A 13,400-nucleotide genomic window follows, 5' to 3' on the forward strand; every position below is an offset into this window, starting at 1 on the left:
GGGGAAATGTTTAAAACAGATGCAAGAGGGCTGAATAGTTTGATCTTCGTATGCCATGCACTGAAGTTGTTGTTGGCTTGCAATAAGACTTTGTTTGTGACTATAACTCTTGTTGGGCATAAGTGCTCCCTTAGTTAAGTTGTCAAGCTTGAGGGTTTTGATTATTTGTGAATGTTAGGAGTTCACATGTACAAGTTGTATCACTCGTCTTCTAGTAGGTGGAATGAATGGTGAGTTGCTTTCATCACTTGGTTGGTGGCACGAGGATGAGTTCCTTCTTCCTATGGTTGGTGGCATGAATGGCAAGTTGCCAAATGATATTAGAGTACGGGTTGCACATTTCATCACCTGGTTGGTGGCATGAAGGAGAGTACATGTTGTACATTGATGAGTTCCTTCTTCACCTGGTTGGTGGCATGAGTGGCAAGGTGCCAAATGATATTAGAGTACGGGTTGTACATTTCATCACTTGGTTGGTGGCATGAAGGAGAGTACGGGTTGTACATTTCATCACCTAGTTTGTAGGGTGAAGATGAGTTCCTTCTTCACCTGGTTGGTGGCATGAATGGCAAGTTGCCAAATGATATTAGAGTATGGGTTATACATTTCATCACCTGGTTGGTGGCATGAAGGAGAGTGCAGATTGTACATTTCATTACCTGGTTGGTGGCATGAAGATGAGTTCCTTTTTCACCTGGTTGGTGGCATGAGTGGCAAGTTGCCAAATGATATTAGAGTACGGGTTGTATATTTCATCACCTGGTTGGTGGCATGAGTGGCAAGTTGCCAAATGATATTAGAGTACAGGTTGTACATTTCATCACCTAGTTGGTGGCATGAAGATGAGTTCCTTCTTCACATTTCATCACCTGGTTAGTGAGAATAAGGGCAAGGTGTCTAGGCACATTGTAGAAAGTGTCGAATGACACAAAGTATGTTGAACCCTTTCAAAGCACAGTTAGCTTATGTATGAATGTGTTGGAATGTATGATTAAACAAATATATTTTTAAGCTGTTCGTTTATTTGTATAGTCTTGTTGACATATACTTAGACTTTGTTTCATGTTGGAAGCATTCATGTTGAAGCTTTGAACACGAGTGTTTCATTGCTAGGAATGTAAGAAGATTATGACCGAGTTGTCTAAATCACCTCTTTATTGAATTAATGCCCAAATAGTCTTCGTTACATAGGATGCCAAATGGCTGAAGCTTAACACTTGTACAATGTGAGTCTACTTGTAATAGTACTTTAAGTAATTAGCGTTTCATGGATGGCCAAGGGTCTTGCCATCGAAGCTTCTAAGCTTATAGGAGCCAGAGCGACTGATACCAACAACTTCAAACGGTCCATCCCAGTTTGGACTAAGTGTTCCTTCACTCGGAACTATGCACAGAGTAATCTTTTCTTTAATACCCAGTCCTCCACTTTGAAAGAACGAGGTTTGACCCTTGAGTCATAGTAGTTGGAGATGCGCTGCTTATAGGCGACATTCCTGAAGTGAGCCTGGTTTCTGTGTTCCTCGACTAGATCTAAGTTGAGGGTAAGTTGTTTGTCATTTTTGCTTTGCACGTAGTTTTAGACTCGGAACGTTGCTTGCTCAAGCTCAACTAGGACAAGTGCCTCTGTACCAAAGGCAAGTGAGAATGGGGTTTCTCCTGTTGATGTCCAATACGAAGTGCGGTATGACCAAAGAACTTGGGGTACAAATTCTAGCCAACAACCTTTAGCCTTGTCCAAGCTGGTTTTCAAAGTTCGCTTGATTATTTTGTTGATGGCTTTAACTTGTCCATTAGACTGGGGATGAGCTGAGGAGGCAAAACATAAGTTGATGTTGAACTTAGAGTAGAACATCCTGAACTTATTATTGTCGAACTGTCACCCGTTGTTAGTGACTATCGCATTGGGAATGCTGAATCTGCAAAGGATGTTCTTCCATACGAAGTCTTCCATTTCTGCCTCAGTAATGGTTGCCAAGGGTTCTACTTCGACCCACTTTGTAAAGTAGTCAACTGCAACGATTGCATAGCCGACCTTGCCCTTCCCTGCAGGCATTGGGCCGATCAAATCTAGTCCCCATTGGACGAAGGGCTAAAGGCTGATCATAGGAGTGAGCGGCTCGGGAGGGAAGTGAGGAATAGTTACATAGTGTTGACACTTATCACATGAGCGGGATATTCTGATGGCATCTTGGTGGAGTGTTGGCCAGTAATATCCTTGGCAAAAAGCCTTGTGTGCTAGGGATTGAAATCCAGCATGATCTCCGCATACTCCTTCATGTATTTCCCGAATGACAATTTCCGCCTCTGCGGGCGTAAGGCATCTTAGGTATGGTAGGTTAAAACCCATTTGTAAAGTTGGTCGTTAATGATCAAGTAATGGGTAGCCTTGTATCGAATCTACTTAGCTTGGACTTTGTCATTTGGAAGGGTTCCATGAGCAAGGAATCTATAAATCGGGGTAATCCAATTATCCCCCTGTTGTAAGTTGCACACTTCCGCAGCCATGGTGCTTGGTGCTGCCAACAATTCGACCTAAATTTTTCTCCCAATCTTGTCTTCCACCGCTGAGGCGAGGTGAGCCAAAGCATTTGCATGACTGTTTGCCGCTCGAGGAATTTGGGTGATCTGGTAGTGGAAGTGCTTTAGCAACAATTGTGTTTGTGCCAGATAGGCTGCCATGGAGCTATCCTTAGCGTCAAAGTTGTTGGTGACCTGGTTAACCACCAATTGGGAGTCATTGAAGATGTCAATTCGTTTAACCCCAAGGTGTTTGGCCAAACGTAAGCCTGCTAGGAGGGCTTCATATTCGGCCTTATTGTTCGACGCTTTGAATTTGAAACGAAGAGCATACTCCATCGCCACTTTGTCAAGGGTCGTAAGGACTAGTCCTGCTCCACAACCCTGTTAGTTGGACGAGCCATCAACATATAGACTCCATGCTGGGGCTGTTAGTTCTATTTTCTGAGCTTCCGAGGGTAATGAAACCACTTCTTTAGGCGTAAAAACAATGTCAACAGGATATGTGAAGTCGGCGATGAAGTTTGCCACTGCTTGGCCCTTCTCAGCTGGCTTTGGTTGGTAGGAGATGTCAAACTCACCCAATGTTATCGCCCATTTGATTATTTGCCCGGAAGTGTCAGGACTTTAGAGTATCTGTCGAAGAAGATGATTGTTAAGCACGATGATGGAGTGTGCTTGGAAAGAAGGGCGAAGTTTTCGAGCAGACATGACCCATGTTGGAGTATCGTGTCTTCGCATCTTGTAAGGCTTTGCTAGCGTAGTAGACAGGCTGTTCAACATTACCATCATTTTGAATGAGAACGAAACTTACTACTGAAGCCAATACCGACATATAGATAATAAGAGTGTCACCAACCTCAGGTTTGGAGAGCATAGGGGCTTTACTCATGTAGTCTTTGAGGTTCTTGAATGCCTCAACACATTCATCAGTCCATGTAATGTACTTCTTACTTCCCTTAAGTGCTTTGAAGAAAGGAGCACATCTGTCTGTGGCCTTAGAGATGAACCTAGTTAAGGCTGCCACCTTGCCAGTAAGGCTTTGGATGTCTTTTAAAGTTACCAATTCCTTCATGTCGAGGATTGCTTTGATCTTCTCGGGGTTAGCCTCAATGCCTCGTTGGCTTATCATGAAGCTTAAGAATTTGCCAGAGCCTACACTGAAGGCACATTTGTTAGGGTTCAACCTCATTCGATACCTCTTCAGAATGGTGAAAGTTTCAGATAGGTTGGTGATGTATTGGTCAGCATGTTTGCTCTTACCTAGCATATCATCAACGTAAACTTCCATGCTCTTCCCAATCTGTTCGGCGAACATTGAATTGACCAGTTTCTGATAAGTTGCTTCTGCATTCTTTAGGCCGAAGGGCATGACTTTATAGCAATATAGTCCCTTGTCAGTAGTGAATCCTGTGTGTTCTTGGTCCGGAGGGTTCATGAGGATTTGGTTGTATCCTGAGTAAGCATCCATGAAGCTCAAAAGTTCACATCCTGTCGTAGAGTCTATAAGTCTGTCTATGAGAGGAAGAGGAAAGCTATCCTTTGGGCATCCTTTGTTTAGGTCGGTGTAATCGACACACATTCTCCACAAGACCTTTTGGAGTAGACTTTCCTTGGTCGGATTCTTCTTAACAAGGACAACATTTGCTACCCATGTTGGATAATTGACTTCGCGGACAAAGCCTATGCCTTTAAGTTTTTCAACTTCTGCCTTCATTGCCTCGTACTGTTCAGCGTCATAAGATCTTCGCTTCTGTCTCACTGGCTTGGTCTTGGGGTCAATACTTAAACTATGATAGATGATATCAGGAGAGATGCCTGGCATGTCCTCGTATGACCAGGCGAAGACCTCAGTGTTCTCTTGCAAAAAAGAGATCAATGCCAACCGAATGGGTGGTGACAAGGTGGTGCCAATTTTCACCATGCGATCCGGATAATCTTTTGAGATAGAAATCTTTTCCAACTCTTTAGCGGGTTGTGCTTGCTGGGTGAAAGAGTCATCTTGAGGATTGTTGGGTTGACTGTTGCCACTGTGAAGATCCAAGTTGGCTTCGTCTGGGTTGGTCTTTATGACTTGGTCATGTATAGAAAGGGTTTCCTTGGGCACAGGCAGGTGCTGTTGCTTGACCGAAGTGTTGTAACATGATCGTGCACTAAGTTGACCTCCTCTGATGTACCCATTGCCATAGAGGGTTGAAAATTTCATCAACAACATATGTGTGGATACCATGGCCTTGAGATCATTGATGCTTATGCGTCCGAAGATGACATTGTATGTCGTTGGGCAATCAACCACCAGGAAGTTAGTGGTAATGGTAGCTGTGTAAGGGCCTGTACCAATGGTGAAAGGTAAGTGTATACTCCCAAAAGGTTGCACGATATCACCTGAAAAGCTTATCAGAGGGGAAATTGAGCGATCGAGCAAGTGTTCAGCTACATTAAGTGCCCTGAAAGCTTTAGCAAACATGATATTGACCGAAGCCCCCGTGTCTACAAGGATTCGTCGTACTTCAAAGTTGGCTATGTGAGCTTCCACAATCAGTGGGTCATTGTGAGGGTAGATGATACCTCTTTCTTCTTCAGGGTAGAAACATATTGGATCCCAGTTAGGCTTTTGATACTTACCTCTCCTGATTGAAGGAATTATTTTGTAAAACATGTTCATTTGAGCAACATCATATAGCATGCAATTAACAATTAAAGGCGGAATCATGCTTACATGCACTCAAAAACAAAACATTTACCCATGAAATTCAAAGCCTAGTAGATTGGTGAACCAATAATCAACTCAAAACATAAGTGAGTTGAAATTAATACCTTTGTAGATTCCTCTTTGCATAAGCAAAGGCTAATCACCCAAAGAGATAAGGGCCTTCATTCCTTGCTTCTTAGATCCATGGATTTGGATGGAAGAATAGGTTCTCCAAGTTCCCAAAATTAAGAACCTCTAATTCTCGACACCAAGGTTCGATTGTAGAAGAAATGAGTGACCTTGGAGTAGTAGGATTGCTAGATGTACCCTCCAAGGTGTTGGCCTCTTTAGAGAGAAATGGAGAGACAATTCTCACCAATTTTCCCCCAAAATAAACCCTTTTAACACTTAATTCACTTACTTATTTCCGTTTAATCTCCACCTTTCACGGTGTGCGATCCATTAGGTTCCTTTTAGCGAGGCAGTGGGCGATTAAAACCATTTTACATCGATTGTGAATTGAAACTATTTTCAATTCTCCCTTTAGTGATTATACACGTCTAGGGCTTCCACAAACCATGAGTGACACCTAGCAGCATATCATGGTTACCCAAGCTAATCAGAAGAGGTTAGAGAACCTATTCAGTTCGAGATTACAAATGCAATACGGTCATTCTCTAATCTAACACTCTTGACCACATTGTTTGGTTTGATAGTTTATTTTCTCATGTCTACTATCCAATGTGTGTCTTGTGCTTATATGATTACCTTGAATGTGATTAGGAACGCATTCCCAAATCTCATTCATACTCTGGCCAGAGATTCAAATCATATCAGAGAGTATTCTCCCTCAAACAGTTTGAAGGTTAGAGATCCCTTGTTGCGCATTCACTTGTCTCCATAGCTAAGCGGCTTGACCCCAACGATGCCGTGGACACCCTCCTGGTGGGATGACTTTGACATAATCAAAGATCAAGGTCTTAACCACAAGACAACTATGATGCCTCAGGTCAAAGGACTACTTTGCATTATCCCAACCATGAGTTCTCATGTGACATGGAATATGAGAACTCTTCGTTGATCGCGTTCAGTGAACTCATTCTCTATTGAGCACCTACCGTACTTGTCTTGATGTCACACACACCAATGATTCAAGACTAATCACTCTCCCTGAGAGAAGACATAGTACGTACTGATCTTAACGGACTGTCAACGCCCAATTGGCAATCCTATGATCAGGAACGTTTAGGATGTGTCTACGAAAGAATGGTCTCAAGAATCTAACTTCATTAGATTACATTCTCCCAATCACATATTCCTTGGACTTTATCGTTTAAGCATATAACATTTATATGAGACGGCTCAAACAATAATGTATGCCCTTTATATGTAAAACTTGTTTAGTTTAACATGTGAAATGTCCGTAAAGTATCATCACATGATTGGCTTTAGGGCACATTTCCAACAATCTCCCACTTGCACTAGAGCCAATCAGCTTGATTATCAATGATGATATCTCTTCTGTAGTCATTTCATAAATGGCTGAATAGTAGGCCTAGACAGTGGATATCTATATGTGTTATCCACAGAAGCAACCTTGAGAATAACGACGTCACCATTATACATGATTCTCAATCATGTGGTTCAGTCTCTCATTTGTGTTCGGATCTTGATGAGACCTTGATTCCCAGGCTTGAGCTATCGCCCCATTAGTGTCATACACTTTCTGGTTGGAACCGAATAGAGAGTTCATAAATGAACTTTCCCATCCAAACAACATTGTTGTAAACTTCTATATGGCAATATATCTTGCATTCATAATGGAACACACTAAAGTCATTACTTTAATGTTTCCATCCAAATATCTCTTTAGTCATAATAAAGAGATATCCGTTTATCTCTTCATTCGTAATGAAGAAACATCCAATGATGGATTAGATTCATAATCTAATACATTTACGCTTCCATTACGTTACTTTGATTCTTCCTCATTCTTTGAGGAATTTATCCTTTAGTATTTCTCAAATACTTAAGGACTAACTTGACAGTTGCCATGGTTCTGATCCTGGGCTTGCACTGATATCGTCTTGTACCGTTCTAGGTACAACTCATATCAATGTTTTTCATACAATATGAAATACATAAATCACCTTTCTGCGTATGCATAAAGGATTCTATTTACGCATTATTTCTTTGGGAGTCAAAGGGGCACGTTCCCTTTGAGAAGGGCAACTTGCTAGTCTCACTAGAATCGTCCTTCTTATTGAAGTTTATCATCATATGAGAAACTTCCTAGCATCCATTGTCTATTATTAGGCATTGATATAATCCAATTATATCATGAAATATATCATTATAGATTTCCATCCCATGTATATAGACTATATCTCCCATATACATTCTATCGTTATATAATGTATTAAAGTCATAACTTTAACGAAGAAGTATTCTTTTCATTTCCAAAATTAATATATCATATATACTTAGATTTTAGGAACATGATTAACTCCCACTAATCTTTTGTAAAACTAGTAAACAAAAGATTCATTTACATCTTTATGAGAAATCAAACGATTTGATCATTTTCTCATAAAATGCAAATAGCTCCCACTAACTTGCTAAGATCCATGATGGATGGATCTCTACAACTTACATGTCTTGTGATTTATAGTTTTAGACATATATTATCAAGACTATCTTAATAATGGTTTCGAAAACCCATATTATGTCAAAACATTGAATCACCATTTAGTTGTAGCTAGCAATCTTCGAATTTATTGAAACTAAGACTATCTCAAAGATGGTTTCTTCAAAGTCAACCATTCGCTTTGATTGTAGTCACCTTAAGCTACCAATTAGCTATGAAGGTTTCATTATTTCGAGTCAAATGGTACTTTACCATTTCCTTGAGTATATATCGTATATGCACTCAATGTAGTCATAAGGATTTTCATTCTTATTTCTTTCGAATTAAGAGGTGCAACTCTATGACATAGTCATAAAGTTCAAAACCATTCAACTGAGACGGTTTATAAATCCTTATCGACTACCTTGGAGCTTGTGGTATAGGAACTAGGTTGTTATATTTGTTGATTACTATCTTGTCTCTCAAAGAACCCATTCTTTGAGTTCTATCTCTCGTTCATTTGCTTTTAGGCAAATCACATTGTAGAATTACAATGAACTACCCAACAAAACAACATTTGTTAGTTGGCTTATAGAAGCGATATCCAAAAGTTAATTTAAGGATATCCCACAAGATTGTTATCAAACAAATATTGCTTGTTAGCACACAACCCCAAATCTTTAACATGCTTAAGAGTTGTCTTTCTTTCCAACTACATCTTATGGAGTCATGAAAAATATTGGAAGATCTTCTCATTGACAATCATATTGTTTTTAGAAGTATATATCCTATATATGGGTAATTGATAACATCTAACGAACTAAATCTTATTCAAGTTCGTTCTTCTCCTAATGGAGAAATACATTATCTTATGATGCTATTTTCCTTGATATCTTTCAAGGAAACTTATCTAAAGTGTTACCTTTCCTTGGATCAAATCTAAGGAGGTAAATACTTTAGATGTCTTACTCATCAACTTACATTACTTGAATTCTTTGAAACATTTTGCAAAGTATTCGGACTTGTGTTTATTCAAAATAAACTATAGTCCAACCGAGAGTGATCTTCGGTGAATGTTATCCAACATGAGTAGTATTATGTTTGTGGACAAGTGCCACTAACATCTAAGTGAATTAACCTCAACAACTTTGTGATTCTTTCTTCTTTCCAAAAGAATAAAGATTCGAACATTTCGCCTCCATACAATTTTAACAAGAAGGTATTGGATCCGGACCTAACGATCCAAAGCGTCCATCTATGACCAACTCGTAATTTATGTTTTAGAGGTATCACAACTTTAGTTGGGATTAGTCACTACCTTGCAACCTTTTGGGTTTTAAGCATCATTATTTTCTAAACAGTTAACACCACCATATTATCTCTACTATAGAGACAATTAATTAGATTACCATAATCTAATCATTGATTAATAAAGAACATTGTTTTGTCAAACAAAACATTTATCCATTTCACATAGTGACGGAATTTAGTTCCTTAAAATTGGAATATAAAGACAATCTATGTTTTTCCAATTTCTTTGGTAGTTCATATGAGGAAGTAAGTACCATCTGCTTTCGCAGAGATCTACATTTGATTCACGTTTCCGAATGTGAAGCACTTTCTCTTCTCTCATTAATCTTCTACTTCTTATTAGCCACACTTTTACAACGATTGTAAAACATAGTTGCTAATACGAAATCAAGCATTCAAGTAGAAGAACCAACTGTTTTGAACTTTTCAAGAACAATTTACAACACCTTCGAAAGGTGTGTTCTTGACACTTGCAAGACATTTCTTGCAAATACCCCTTCCAATGTCCATCCTTTCATAAAGAAAGTTTGTTCCCTTGGAGTTATTTATCTTCTTTATTTGACTTTCACCTTTGACTACATTAGTCATTGTCCCTAAACTCCCACTATCTCTCTTGAAACCTTTTTCAATTGTGTTATACACATCAAACAATTTTGGAGAGCATGTGGTTATTGTTCACTACATAGTTTACAATAAACTTAGTGAACGATTAGGATAGGGAAACAAAGGTGAAGTCCTTGCCTAGTTTCCGTCTCGTTTAAGTGATTTATCACTTCAACATTCAATGATTCAAAATCATCATAAGTCCATGTTAATGGACTATTTTTGTCAACCAACCATTATGTTCTAAACATAATTACAAACTTTAAAGAGTTGTACAAGGCAACTCTTATTTCTTCACACAACAAATTGTAAGTGAAGAATCATGGCACATAAAGTGTCCATGCCTTTGTGCTTTCTTCTCAAGTTCTTTGTTCATTTAACAAAGAAACAAGCACTAAGTGTTTGCATTGACTAAGAGTTGTTCAAAGCAACTCCTATTTCTTCATACAACAATTTGTAATTGAAGAATTATGACATTAAAAGTGTTGTCCTCTTTATGATAGACCTTTTCTAACATATTCTTCTAATGATACATTATCAATAGGAAGATTGTGAGGATGAGACTACTTAGATACATATGCAATCCTTTTAAGACATTCTTTGGGATTGTGGTACCTAAGTCCGGAAACTAAAACATTCGGTTTTGTCAAGTGTTGGATAGCGTTTGCAAATATATTGGTAAACAAATACATAACGAATATAAATTGATTGATTTTAAGCCATTTGATTCGGGTCTTTAAATCAAATAGCACCACCCACTATTTTTGGCAAATTCCATATCCCTCATTTGGAATTCGAGAGTTTTGGATGAAACTCCTAGTAGGTTATGGGAGGCTCACTATTACCAAGCCCACCTCACGATGATACGATATATGGCTAGCAACAATAATAATGAGAGAGTACGCTTACTCATTTGCAACTCATGTAAGTACCCATCTTATTTGGCCTCTAGAGAATGTAACCTCACAATGATATGATATTGGTTCCATTGCACTTAGTTAAGTTCTTCCCACCATGCTTAGTGTGTGAAGGGGTTCAAGAATAGCCTCACGATGATACGATATATAGCTATCCTCGTTGCCTACACTCACCTCATCATATGTATATGGATTCCTCCTGAGTATAAGCATGCACTGTGTACTCCCCCATGATAGGGTGAAGCCGGTGTACAAGTCATAAACGATTGGATCCCACCACGGTGGAAGGCCACGAAGAGATATTCTAAACATCTCTCGCTTATCAACTTAATATTGGTTTGGTTGAGGGTTTTAGGTCTCATCACATATAAACATACATTTTAATCTCTATTAAAACAATTTTGGTCCTCTTACAACTATTGGTCCATCACATTGTTTTAGTTGTACATAATACTCCCACTATGCTTTTAAAACGATTTTTAAAGCAAGAGTATATGATACTACTAACATAAATTTTGCATTCATTTGATGGACTACATAGTTGCCTTAGGGCCTAAGGATGATTATGAACCTTTGTTTAGATTCAACACGAGCCTTGTGTTGAACCTCGGTCTAGGAATGAAGATTGATTTTAGTTACGCGTTTAATCACATTAAGGCGTGTTGTCTTAGGGCGTTGGACCCAACTACTTCATTTTCATGCATATCATATAAAGCAAGAAAGAAGTACTTCAAAGTAAAGGTGAGCTTATGCTCATTACAACATTTGCATATAACAAATTACTTTAAAGTAAAGAAGAGCTTAAGCCCTTTTACAACATTTGATCAAATCAAATTACAACCAAAATCTAATCTACACATTCCCATGGTTCAAACAAATTTGAAACGCCTTTCACATAGCTCAATTATATTAGGCTTAGGTTCATAATCACCCTTTAATTAATTAACACTTTAACTAATTAATGAATGCAACATTTTCAATTGGTTTTTGTATCCATAAAATTGATTTAAATGGAGCTAAACAAAATGAAAATCCAATTCTCATTTAAAGAGACAAAACAATTTTGTTCTCATCCTATTTGGGCCATCATGCAATTAACCTCAACTTTTGGGCCATATTGCAATAACAAAAACTTTTGGGGTCACTTTGTATAATACACAAAAGTCACAACTTCATGTAAATACAACTAGAACCCAAACTTTTAATAATGCAAAAACATCATTAAAGGATCAAAACAATTTGTCCTTTAGCGTTTTTGGACCTAAACGTAAAAACGTAAACTTTTGGGCCAAAGTGCAAATACACAAAAGTATCAAAACTTTATGTAATTGCATAAAAGCCCCAAAAGTACTCCCTTTGAGGGAGTGGCTGGTTTTAGGGAGGGATAAGGTTGGTGTGTGTGTTGATTTGTGAGTTTTGTCAAAAACATGCAAGTGTATGTAAGATAAGTTTATGAAATAATTCAATCACAATTATTTCAATCATCATTTATACAAATATCTAACACTTTAAATACATAATAAATCATTTAAAAACATATCACATATACTTTATGAAATAAATCAAAACTTTGAATCAAAACACCAAACCTTTTTGTTCTTGGCAAGAACATCAAGAACAATGAAGAACATCCATGAAAAACCCAAATTTTTCCATGAACTTTTTCCACCCAAAAACATTCCAAAACCATTCTTACTTAAGGGAAATAACATCTAACCAAACTAGGGTACTTAGGGGTTCCAAAGAACACATTAAAACACTTTTAACAAGTCAAACAAGAACCCAAAAATTCACCCTTTGGATTTGGCCGAATTTTCCCAAAAGCATGGCACCAAATTTTAGCTCCAATATTCATGCTCATATGAACAACATCTACAACATTTGAGATAGCAAATTTTCCAACAAAATTTACTTTCAAAGAAGCAAGAATAAAGCTTGTAACAATTACAACTTTTAGATCACAAACTTATGAACTACAAAACACAAAAGGATTCACCAACTACTAGACCTAGGCTCTGATACCACTTGAAGGAATTATTTTGTAAAACATGTTCATTTGAGCAACATCATATAGCATGCAATTAACAATTAAAGGCGGAATCATGCTTACATGCACTCAAAAACAAAACATTTACCCATGAAATTCAAAGCCTAGTAGATTGGTGAACCAATAATCAACTCAAAACATAAGTGAGTTGAAATTAATACCTTTGTAGATTCCTCTTTGCATAAGCAAAGGCTAATCACCCAAAGAGATAAGGGCCTTCATTCCTTGCTTCTTAGATCCATGGATTTGGATGGAAGAATAGGTTCTCCAAGTTCCCAAAATTGAGAACCTCTAATTCTCGACACCAAGGTTCGATTGTAGAAGAAATGAGTGACCTTGGAGTAGTAGGATTGCTAGATGTACCCTCCAAGGTGTTGGCCTCTTTAGAGAGAAATGGAGAGACAATTCTCACCAATTTTCCCCCAAAATAAACCCTTTTAACACTTAATTCACTTACTTATTTCCGTTTAATCTCCACCTTTCACGGTGTGCGATCCATTAGGTTCCTTTTAGCGAGGCAGTGGGCGATTAAAACCATTTTACATCGATTGTGAATTGAAACTATTTTCAATTCTCCCTTTAGTGATTATACACGTCTAGGGCTTCCACAAACCATGAGTGACACCTAGCAGCATATCATGGTTACCCAAGCTAATCAGAAGAGGTTAGAGAACCTATTCAGTTCGA

The sequence above is a fragment of the Malus sylvestris genome, chromosome 16, assembly GCF_916048215.2.
Source record: "Malus sylvestris chromosome 16, drMalSylv7.2, whole genome shotgun sequence".
NCBI lineage: Eukaryota > Viridiplantae > Streptophyta > Magnoliopsida > Rosales > Rosaceae > Malus > Malus sylvestris.